The sequence below is a fragment of the Theropithecus gelada genome, chromosome X (genome assembly GCF_003255815.1).
Source record: "Theropithecus gelada isolate Dixy chromosome X, Tgel_1.0, whole genome shotgun sequence".
NCBI lineage: Eukaryota > Metazoa > Chordata > Mammalia > Primates > Cercopithecidae > Theropithecus > Theropithecus gelada.
In genome coordinates this window covers 36,045,333-36,056,401 of record NC_037689.1, presented here as the reverse complement: position 1 = coordinate 36,056,401, position 11,069 = coordinate 36,045,333, and positions in this window count along the sequence as shown.

Here is an 11,069-nt window from a genome sequence, read left to right as displayed (position 1 = left end):
TCTCAGGAGATTCATCCATGTTGTGGTGTGTATCAATTGTATATTCTTTTCATAGTTGAGTAATATTCCATGGTATGGATGTACCATAATTTACTTAACCATTTGCCCATTGAAGGACATCTGTGTTGCTTCCAGTTTGGGGTTATTATGAATAAAGGTGCTTTGAATGTTTGTGCACAGGCTTTTGAGAAAACGTACATTTCCATTTCCCTTGGATAAATAAATGCCCAAGAGTGCAACTGCTGTGTGATATGGCAATTGCAGGTTTAGTTTTATAAAAAGCTGCCAAACTGTTTTCCTGAGTAGCTATTATCATTTTACATTGCCACCAGCAGCACATGAGTGATTGGATCCAGTTTCTCCACATCCTTGCCAGCATTTGATGGGTCACTTTTTATTAGCCCATCTATTATAATAGATGTTGAATGTACTTTTAATCCAGGATTCTTAACCTCAGCCTATTGACATTTTGGACTGAATAATTATCTGGTGTTGGAAGGAGGACTATTCTGTGATTGTAGGATGTTTAGCCATACCCCTGACCTCTACCTACCAAATGCCAGTAGCGTGCCCTATCCCCTACTCTCCACCCCTTCTTGCCTTTATTACAACCAAACATGTCTTCACACACTGCTAAATGTCCCAAAGAGGCAAAATCTTCCCTGTTTGAGAATCACTATAATTTATCATGACACTCTACATCTAAAACAAGATCACTAGTGCTCATTTATCTCCTCTGGGCTCTTTCCCTTTTTTGGGAAATATAAAACTTTTCTTAACACCCCACTCTCTTTCTCTTTTCCAACCAATCCCCTTAACTCATCACCCAGATCCATAAGATTATAAACCTTTTATGATGACTTACTAGACTAGAACCAAAGTGAAATTGCTTTCATATGATCTTGTTCAGGCTACTAACTCTCAAATTATCTCCGTCAGCTAGGAATGTGTCTACTCCCATTTGGTTGTTAGGTGCTCGTCTCAGGCAGAAGCAAATTCAGAATAGCTGTGAGATGAGAAAGGCGAGGAAAACGTGAAAAATAGACTTTTTAAAAGGGGGGCTGGTGCAGATTAGAAGGAATCCAGGTTAAAACAGAATATGCTGCAAGTTGGGAAAAACGAAAATTCCAGCCACTGTACCTGCATACTCTAATCACTAAGCACAAAACTCTGCACTTAACTTCAGATACATGTCAAAACACTAATCCCCCCACTTCCCAGTCTATTAAAATACTTCTCATCCTTCAAAGCTCAGATCAAGTGCTATCTCTTCTGTAATACCTTCTCCATTCCTTCCAGCTGGAACAAAATAAGCCTTCCCCTGGATTCTGCCAACATTTATCTCCACCTTGATCATTACTAGGACTGATATCATTCTGTCCATGCTTTGATTATGTGTGCATTTGTGCCCATCCTGAGATGGCTAGCTTCTTGAATTTTATTTAGCAAAAACACCAGGGCAAGAATGTCTGTGCAGTGGTACACTAGGGTTACATAGAAGGCAGAATGAAAATGGATAGAGAAGAAACAGGCAGCATAAAGACAATCAAAGAAAGGGTCATTTTAAAGTCAGAACTTTTAGGGAAATTTGGAGCTAAGCTCACCTTGACATTTGTATCCAAGAAACTTCTACAACTGGGATAAAAGAAAAAACCTGTTAACTGTGAAATAGAGGAAGGGATCTTTTGAGTAAGTGGTTCTTAAATGGAATCACTTGGAAGGTTTCTTTTTTAAAAAATGTCAGCTTTGACTTTAGATTCAAGGGTTACATATGTAGGTTTGTTACATGGATATATTGTGTGATGCTGAGTTTTGGGACATGAATGCTCCCATCATCCAGGTAGTAAGCACAGCACCCAACAGTTAATTTTCCCTCTTTCCATCATTACATTCTAAATCTATGTAAAATGAAATTACTAATGTTCACTTATCTCCTCTGGGCTCTTCCTCTTTTTGTAGAAAAAAAATGTTGGGTGCATATATAGAGTAATTAAATCTTCTTGTTGAATTGAACTATTTATCATTATGTAAGGACCTTCTTTGTCCTTTTATAACGGTTGTTGGTTTAACATCTGTTTTATCTGATATAAAATAGTGACTCTTGCCCTTTTTTTCATTTGCATGATAGGTCTTTCTCCTTTCCTTTACTTTGAGCCTATGGGTGTCTTTACATGTGAGATGGGCCTCTTGAAGACAGCATACAGTTAGGTTTTAGGTCTTGGTTTTTTTATCCAACTTGCCACTCTGTGTGTGTGTGTGTGTGTGTGTGTGTGTGTGTGTGTGTGTGTGTATATATATATATATATATATATATTTTTTTTTTTAAGAGACAGAGTCTTCCTCTGTTGTCCAGGCTGGAGTGCAGTGGTGCGATCTCAGCTCACTGCAACCTCAGCCTCCTGGGTTCAAGCAATTCTCCTGCCTCAGCCTCCCAAGTAGCTGGGAGTACAGGCACACGCCGCCACACCTGGCTAATTTTTTGTATTTTAGTAGAGAAAGGTTTCACCGTGTTGCCCAGGCTGGTCTCAAACTCCTGAGCTCAGGCAATCCACCCACCTTGGCCTCCCAAAATGCTGAGATTAGAGGCGTGAGCCACTACACTCAGCCTACTCTGTGCCTTTTAGGTGGGGTCATTTAGACCATTTACATTCAAGGTTAATATTGATATGTGAAGTTTTGATGCTATCATGTTGTTGTTAGCTGGTTGCTTTATAGTCTTGATTGTGTAGTTGTTTTATAGAGTCTGTGGGCTATGTGCTTTCATGTGTTTTTATGGCAGCAGATGTTCTTTTGTTTCCATGTTTAGAACTCTCTTAAGAATCTCTTGTAGGCTGGTAACAAATTCCCTTAGTGATTGCTTGTGTGGAAAAGATTATTTTCCTTCATTTATGAAGCGAGTTTGGCAGGATATGAAATTTTTGGTTGGATTTTTTTTTTTTAAAGAATGCTAACATAGGACTGGGCATGGTGGCTCACACCTGTAATCCTAGCACTTTGGGCAGCCAAGGCAGGTGAATTAGAGTTCAAGACTAGCCTGGCCAACATGGCAAAACCTCATCTCTATTAAAAATACAAAAATTAGCTGGGTGTGGTGGTGAGCACCTGTAATTCTAGCTAGTCAGGTGGCTGAGGTGAGGTGGGAAGATCTCTTGAATTCAGGAGGTAAAGGTTGCAGTGAGCCAAGACCATGCCACTGCATTTCAGCATGGATGATGGAGTGAGGCTGTGTCAAAAAACAAAACAAAACAACAACAAAAAAAAACCAGAATGCTAAAATAGGCTCAGTTTCTTCAGGCTTGTAAGGTTTCTGCTGAAAAGCCCACAGTTAGCCTGACGGGGTTCCCTTTTTTAAGTAATATGCCCCTTTTCAATAGTGGCACTTAAGAGTAAGGGCCATCTCTTTACGTATAAAGCAGATAGATGGGCTCTTACTTATCCATGCATCTGTTTTATATTTCAGTGCATATAGAACAGTGATCTAGGGAGGGCAAGAGATGACTCCCCTCATCAAGTCTATTCCTGGGCCTAGGCAGAGCCGCCTACAATTACTGGCGCCACACCTGCATTTCCTTAGCCCTAAGTGGGGCGTAGGCAGGCCTGTACTCGCTGCTCCCTCAGGGGCAGTCTGAGCTGAAGGTTAGGTCACCAGGAGGCCTGCAACTCTTCTCCAATAACCCACTAGTCCTCCGAGCTTGGCAAAGTCAGAGCAGGTTGTGGAGTATGTCTGCGGGTGGTTTTGTGATGCCGTGGGTCAAGGGTGGATGATCCCCAAGCAGGGGCCTTGTGCCATGACTCTGCAATTTGCATGGCACCTGTAAGCCTGAGGTTTTCAGCCCAGCAAACATCTGTGGGGCCCACACAGCTCATGCGCCCCCAACTAGGTCTCTCTCTGGCATCTGCCCCAGGAGTAGTCCCAACAAGCTAGGCTTGTCCCAAACCTTTTTCTCCCTCTAGGGAGCACTGTCGCCTGAAACACCTGGGCTCCCTGAGGCAGAATCTGTGGCTGGATGACAGGCTACACCCCTTCCTGGACTGGTCTTGTGCAGGGAGGGACACCCAGCTCCTGTGCCAGCACATGAGCCTATACCACACTCTTCTCAGTGTTCTGAAACTGGGGGCTCCTCCCCAACTTGAGCTCAGGCCACAGATCTCAGCTGGATACCCCTGGACAGTGTGCTCAAATCCTGGGGTATTATGATGGGGCCCACAGTTTTGTCTTCTGGCCCATTGGGTCAAGCACTGGCTGTGCTAACAGGATGGGGGCTGGGGTGCTGAACTGCTCCCAGGCTGCAGGCAAAACATTCAGGCAGGGAATTGGAGGTTGTGCTCTGGGCACCCTCCTGTGGGAGACCCAGGCAGGTGGTCTTGGGAGGGGATGGCAGGCAAGTGGGCACATGGATCAGATGCACTCTTTGTGGGAAAGATAGCTCTGCTTTCTCCCCACCTGGCCACCAGCAGGGCTAGAGCCACTCAGAGCAAGATGGAGAGCCTTGGGGGATGGGTGCCTATGGCTGCATTTTACTGAAGCTGCATCTGGCACCATGACACCTTTTAGGCTCCACACAGGTTTAAGCTCTGCCTCCCCTGGGGAGTTCCCCCTGCAAACTCAAATGTCTATGTGAGTCATGGGATCTCTTTTTGCTAGGATCCCAGAGGTCCACAGTGGGAGGGTGGTTCCCTGGAGTTCCTTCACTCACCTCTTCCTTAGGATCAGGAGCCAGTCCTGGCACTTGGCAGCTCTGTGCAAGCTTCCCAGCTTCCTCCCTCTTCAATTTTGGTGTCTGCATCTCCTCTCTGTCGACTTGCAGTATTTTCTCTCAAAAGATCTGTTTGAAGTGTGATGTTTTACTCGATATTTTGTTGTCAGGTTCACGAGTACACCAAATGTCCTGCTCGGGGTCAGGTTCCAGCTTATGCTGAGGTCTGAAGGGAGTGGGTGGATGAGCAGATAGTTGAAAGAACACTCGGCGGGCGGGGCAGGCAGGTGAAATGTAGTTTTATTCAGTAGCTCTCTCATCAGCAGCTCATTCACACTGTCCACCTTGTCTCAGCTGCTTGAGCCGGTGGTTTCCACACACAGCTGCATGGCTGGCTCTCCCTTCAGGGTCAGCAGCTTAACTCTTTCTTCTCTAGGCACGAGCGAGCTGAGCTGTGTCCTGGTTCCCCTCGTCCATCTGCAAAGACGGACAGTCTCTCTCTCTCTCTTTCTCTCTCTCTCTCTCTCTCTCTCTCTCTCTCTCTCTCCCCCGGTGAAAGCACGCCTATACAGTGTCAGCGGGGCAATTATATCTCTTATAGACAATAGTGGCGTAGGTCCAAGGGATGGCCTTTCCATGTTATGGCTAATGGCTGTGATAACAAGTGGAGTTATGACTGCACTACAAACTCGCTGAGTCATGCAGAATATAAATATCCTACCTCGGCCTATCCTTGACCACAGCACAGCCATGTTCCTTATATTTGGTTTCCCTTGGTAAGTGAGGCATTTCCCAGCTGCATCTCATGGGCCACCTTAGTTCATTTTCCCCACCTGAAAGGCTTCTAACAACAGATTGCTGGGCTCTAGTCCTAGAAATTTTGATTTGGTGAGTCTGGAGCAGGGCCTGATAATATGCATTTTTAAGGAGTTTCCAGGTGATGGTGCTATTGGTGGTCGAGCACCACATTTTGATAACCACTGGTGTAGGCTAACCCTCAAGGTTCCTCCACCTGTGGAGTCCAGCCCAGCAGCACTGCTATGGAAAGTTATTGGGGGAAGGACTTATATAGTGGAAACAAACTGGGAAGCCCCTCCTCTTTGCTGAGCAATCTAGAATCTTCCCATGAGCTTTGGCTCTGGGCCTCTTTTAATGACTTTAGACACATATTTAGTAAGAAGTTTATATTCATCTTTATATTTCTGAAATGCTTTGCACACAATAGATGGGGGATATAGAATAAAGGCTCATTACGTGAAAACATGGATGGAATGAATTTAATATTCTTGCAGTTCTTGCATGTCCATTGCATAAAGAAATTTCCTAATAAAAGTTTGTTAGTCTTGTTGCTCCTATTGGTAATGATGCCATAACATCCTTCTCAATGTGATGCTAAACGTACGGAAGATAAGGAAATGTTTAGAGAAATGAATAATAAGTTTTGCAAAGATAAAAGTCTAGAAAGCTAGTCTAGGCTGAAGATATTGCCCATAATATGGCAGGTAGGTGGGGAGATAGAGAGAGAGAGATTGATAGATAGATGAAATAGAAATCGATTGATAGATGAGATAGAGATAGATAGATAGAGACAGAGATAAATAGATAGCTAGAACCAGAGATACCCACAAACCTCATGGATTCTGTGGCAGATAGACCTCTAAGATTGCCCCTAGGATCTCCACCCCTGGTATTCATGCCCATGTATACTCTACTCGTTTTGAGTGTCCTGGCTCACTACAGTGATTTGTTTTAAAGAATTCAATACAGCAAAAGTGATGGAGATTACTTCCTTGATTAGGTTACAAAACATTGTATCTTCCTTTCATTTTATTTGTACTCTCTCTCTTTTGTCTTTTCATGTGCTCAATCTGACAAAGTCAGCTTTGATGGAGAGGCCACATGGCAATGACTTCAGAACAGCCTCTGACCAAAAGCCAGTGAAGAACTGAGCCATCAGCTCAACATGGGCCCAACAACCTGATGAGTGAGCTAGGAAGCAAATCCTTCTAAGTTAAGCCTTGAAATCACACTGGCTTTGTTAGACACCTGGAGACAGTGGGCCTAGTTAACTCGTATGTGCATTCCTGATCCACAGAAACTGTGAGATAATAAATGTGTTTTAAGGTGCTAAGTTTGGGGGTTATTTATTATGCAGTAATAGATAATGACACATATTATTTTCTAAAAATGTCAAATAATGTATTCTGCAGAGCATCAAAGAAGTAGTGTGTGTGAATGTGTGTGTGTGTGTGTGTGTGTGTGTCAGAGAGAGAGAGAGAGAAAGAAACAGAGAGACAGAGAGAGACAGACAGATCAGGCAGGGTTCCAAAAACATCTCTGATCTCATTTCCCATTGCACAAGATTCGTTGCTAATCTGATCCCCTAAAAAATTAAACACCAAAAGTTCCAGAATTAATTAGGGTCATCACTATTATCATTATTATTCAAACTTTCCAGACCTAATTGTGCCATCCCACTCACTTTACTCACAACTATTGACAGAACTGTGATATTTGTAATAATGGTTGGTCTTAGCCTTTCTGACTCACATTTTAACTCTACTCAGATCTTCTTGCAGACGTAAGTGGGAATGAAAGAGAATGTAGCTGTGCCCTGGCCATGGCTAGAGTTTAAAGTACCACAACTATACATAAACATCTCTACACATCAAGAATCACAGACAACATTCCATCCATCACTTATCCATCCAATTTTCAACAAATGTTTACTGAATGCCTACATTGAGCAATGCACCATGCTAGGAAGAATAATTGAAAGATGGCCATGATCATAACGTGTTCATATTCCCTTTTAAATTTACAGTAACCATGACACCTCCCTCACCTCTACAGTGTTTTCTTTTTAGCAGTGTCTATATAGCAAGTATTTTGAGCACATTGCCATTTGTGAAATGCTGTCAGCGAAAAAGCTAATTCCTAAGAACAGACAAGAAGTCTGCCATTGGCAGGTACTTCAGCTAGGCTTTTCAAAGATGAAACACCAACAGTGGGCCATTTGCTATTGCTGGCATGACATTTGACTTGATATTTGAAACTCTTGTCTGGCCATTTCCCAAGGGGCCACAATGAAGCCTCAAGGGACCTCCCTGTAAAGATGAACCACAGCAAGGCAGATACCAGTGTGTGTCTGACATGGATTCAGCTCGGCTTGCACAGTCAGCCTGTAGCACAACCACAGTTCATAAAATCCCATGTCCCTCAGGGTTCCCAGAGATCATAAGAAGTAAACAAAAGACAGAATAAGCTCATGAGACACATTGCTTTTAACTAAAAAGCAATATACAAGTATCAAAATAAATCCAGAAAAGGCCATTTGGCAATCCATATGAGAAGATTTAATTTGTATTTTGTATATCTTTTGATCTAGCAAATCTAATTATAGGAATTTATCCTAAGTTGTGTGGGGGAGTGGGGAGATCATAGGGCTTTGAAAATCTATGACTACAGGGGCATTTGTTAAAATGATGTTTATGAGGAAAGAAATTAGAAACCACCTAAATATGCACCAAGAGAGGACAGGATAAATTAACTATTATATAATCATACAATGGAAAATAATTTAGCCATTAAATAACATTGTGGAAGAATAATTAAGAACTAGGGAAATATTAATGTTCAGTATATATTATTAAGTGAAAAGGCAGGTTAAGAAACAAGTACAATATTTTTATGTTTTTGTTAAAAAATGTATGTGCATACTATATATATGTACATATATATATATATAGAGAGAGAGGTGGGAATGTTAATAGTGGTTTTATCTCAATATTGGGTTTTTGGATAATTTAAATATTATTTTTATTTAACTATATGGTTTATATTTTTCATAATGAGCATATAGTTTTGAGATTAGGGATAATTTCAATTTTATTACTTTTATTTTACTATTGTCTGTATTTTCTATAATGAACACACATTGCTTAGAAAAACATTAAATTATTATTTATAAAGGGATCAATTAACTGAAAATGTACATTAAAGAAATTCTTAAACTAAATCTTGAGGTTTTAAGTACATGAAAAGGGAATAAATGTAACTGAGCATCTTCAATTCTGCCTTCTGCCCAGCAACTTAGCTATCACTCAAAGGAAATAAAAAGTTGAGTTTAAAACATCACTGTCACATAACCACCCTAAATCTTGTTATCTTCTGGAATTGAGACTTTTTTTTTGCCAATGAATGAACCGAAAGGAACTTTTCTTTTTGCTGGCGGAGGAGGAAATGGTCTTGTTAGGAGGAAGGAGAGAAAGCACACCCTCATATAAGGATAACCAGATGCCAGCTGGGGACAGCACATATCTGTGGCCGCTACTTACAGAGGTTCTCCAAGGCAGTTCAAATGTGAACACATTTTCTGTTCAGGGGCAGTGTAAGTTTTTCATTTTTAAAATTAGTCTCAATAGGCAACTTCAAGGAAACCAAAGTGGTAGAAGATATAAGTATTATAGGTATAAAAATATTTAGTCTCTTTCTAAAATTAAGCAGAACTTGATATTTTAGAAGGCAACTATTTTTTATTTTAAATCAAAACAATGCTTCACATTTAAGTAATTTTTGCCTCTAAACTTTTCTATTTCTTTTATCTAAATAAAAAAGAGAAGCTCTCAACCAGAGTTTGAAGCATACATAAAATAGCAAAATAGACCAAAAACATATAATTTAACAAATACTGTGACTCAATTATGTTACTTCTTTCTAGGAGACACAAAACACATTCTGAGGAAATATGCATTCACTACATGTGCACGGGAATCATTCATTTACTCATTTAACATGAATTATCACCCACAAAGTGTTAAGTACCTAGAATAAAGAGATAACGATCAATCCTGTCCTACAGACCCACCTTAAAAAGAATAGGTGGGGCAGTTGAGACAGAAAATACGTTAAAGTCTTCTTTGTGTGGCAGAGAAACAAATTATATTTTCAACACAATGTATTAAGTGCTTTAATAGATTAATGCACAGTGTGATTTCTATTGGCACCAGAGGACAGACATTTGAAAAATACTCGACAGGAAAAGACATTAGGGAGGCTTCCAAGAGGAGGAAAGACTTTTGCTGAATCTTGAAAGGATGGAGAGTTAACCCAGTAGATGAGTGAGGAATACATGTGGGGCACAGAGATGTGTCACTGATGAAATGTAGGCTGGATACATCTAAAACAAAGGAATTATTAGGGCAACATAATGATACCTGCTAATTTCTCTTATTTCATTAAAACAGAATTTGATTATACATTGACATTTAGCAAGCTCATAGGTTTAAGAAATTGCGAGATTGTTCAACTATGGCATATTAGGTTATTGTTAAAAATTATTCATTCACCCCTCTTTCACTTTGTGGGTGGAACATACTTGCTCATCCCTTGATTTTGGGTTTGTCTACTTGCTTGCATTAGACAGTGGAATGTCAGGAGATACAAGGCTTGAAAAGTACTTGAGAGATTGGGCTTTCTCACGCGCACCTCTGCAAACCTATGGAAAGAACTTGTTCTGACTAGCTCACTGCTCTTGGGAGGAAAATGAGAGAAACGAAGAGCAGAGCCTCCCCACCCAAGTCCTCCTAGATAGCCATCCCTGAGCTGATATTCAGACTTGTGACCTTATTGTTGTATGCCTCTGAGATTCTGTGGTTGTTATGCAGCAGTATCGTGGTCATAGTTACTGATACACCAATCAAAAATATTTCCTGATACAGTGTGTATGATTCCAAACATAACTAACATTTCTTTTTTTTTATTATTATACTTTAAGTTCTAGGGTACATGTGCATAACGTGCAGGTTTGTTACATATGTATACTTGTGCCATGTTGCTGTGCTGCACCCATCAACTCGTCAGCACCCATCAACTTGTCATTTACATCAGGTATAACTCCCAATGCAATCCCTCCCCCCTCCCACCTTCCCCCTCCCCATGATAGGCCCTGGTGTGTGATGTTCCCCTTCCTGAGTCCAAGTGATCTCATTGTTCAGTTCCCACCTATGAGTGAGAACATGCGGTGTTTGGTTTTCTATTCTTGTGATAGTTTGCTAGGAATGATGGTTTCCAGCTGCATCCATGTCCCTACAAAGGACACAAACTCATCCTTTTTTATGGCTGCATAGTATTCCATGGTGTATATGTGCCACATTTTCTTAATCCAGTCTGTCACTGATGGACATTTGGGTTGATTCCAAGTCTTTGCTATTGTGAATAGTGCCGCAATAAACATACGTGTGCATGTGTCTTTATAGCAGCATGATTTATAATCCTTTGGGTATATACCCAGTAATGGGATGGCTGGGTCATATGGTACATCTAGTTCTAGATCCTTGAGGAATCACCATACTGTTTTCCATAATGGTTGAA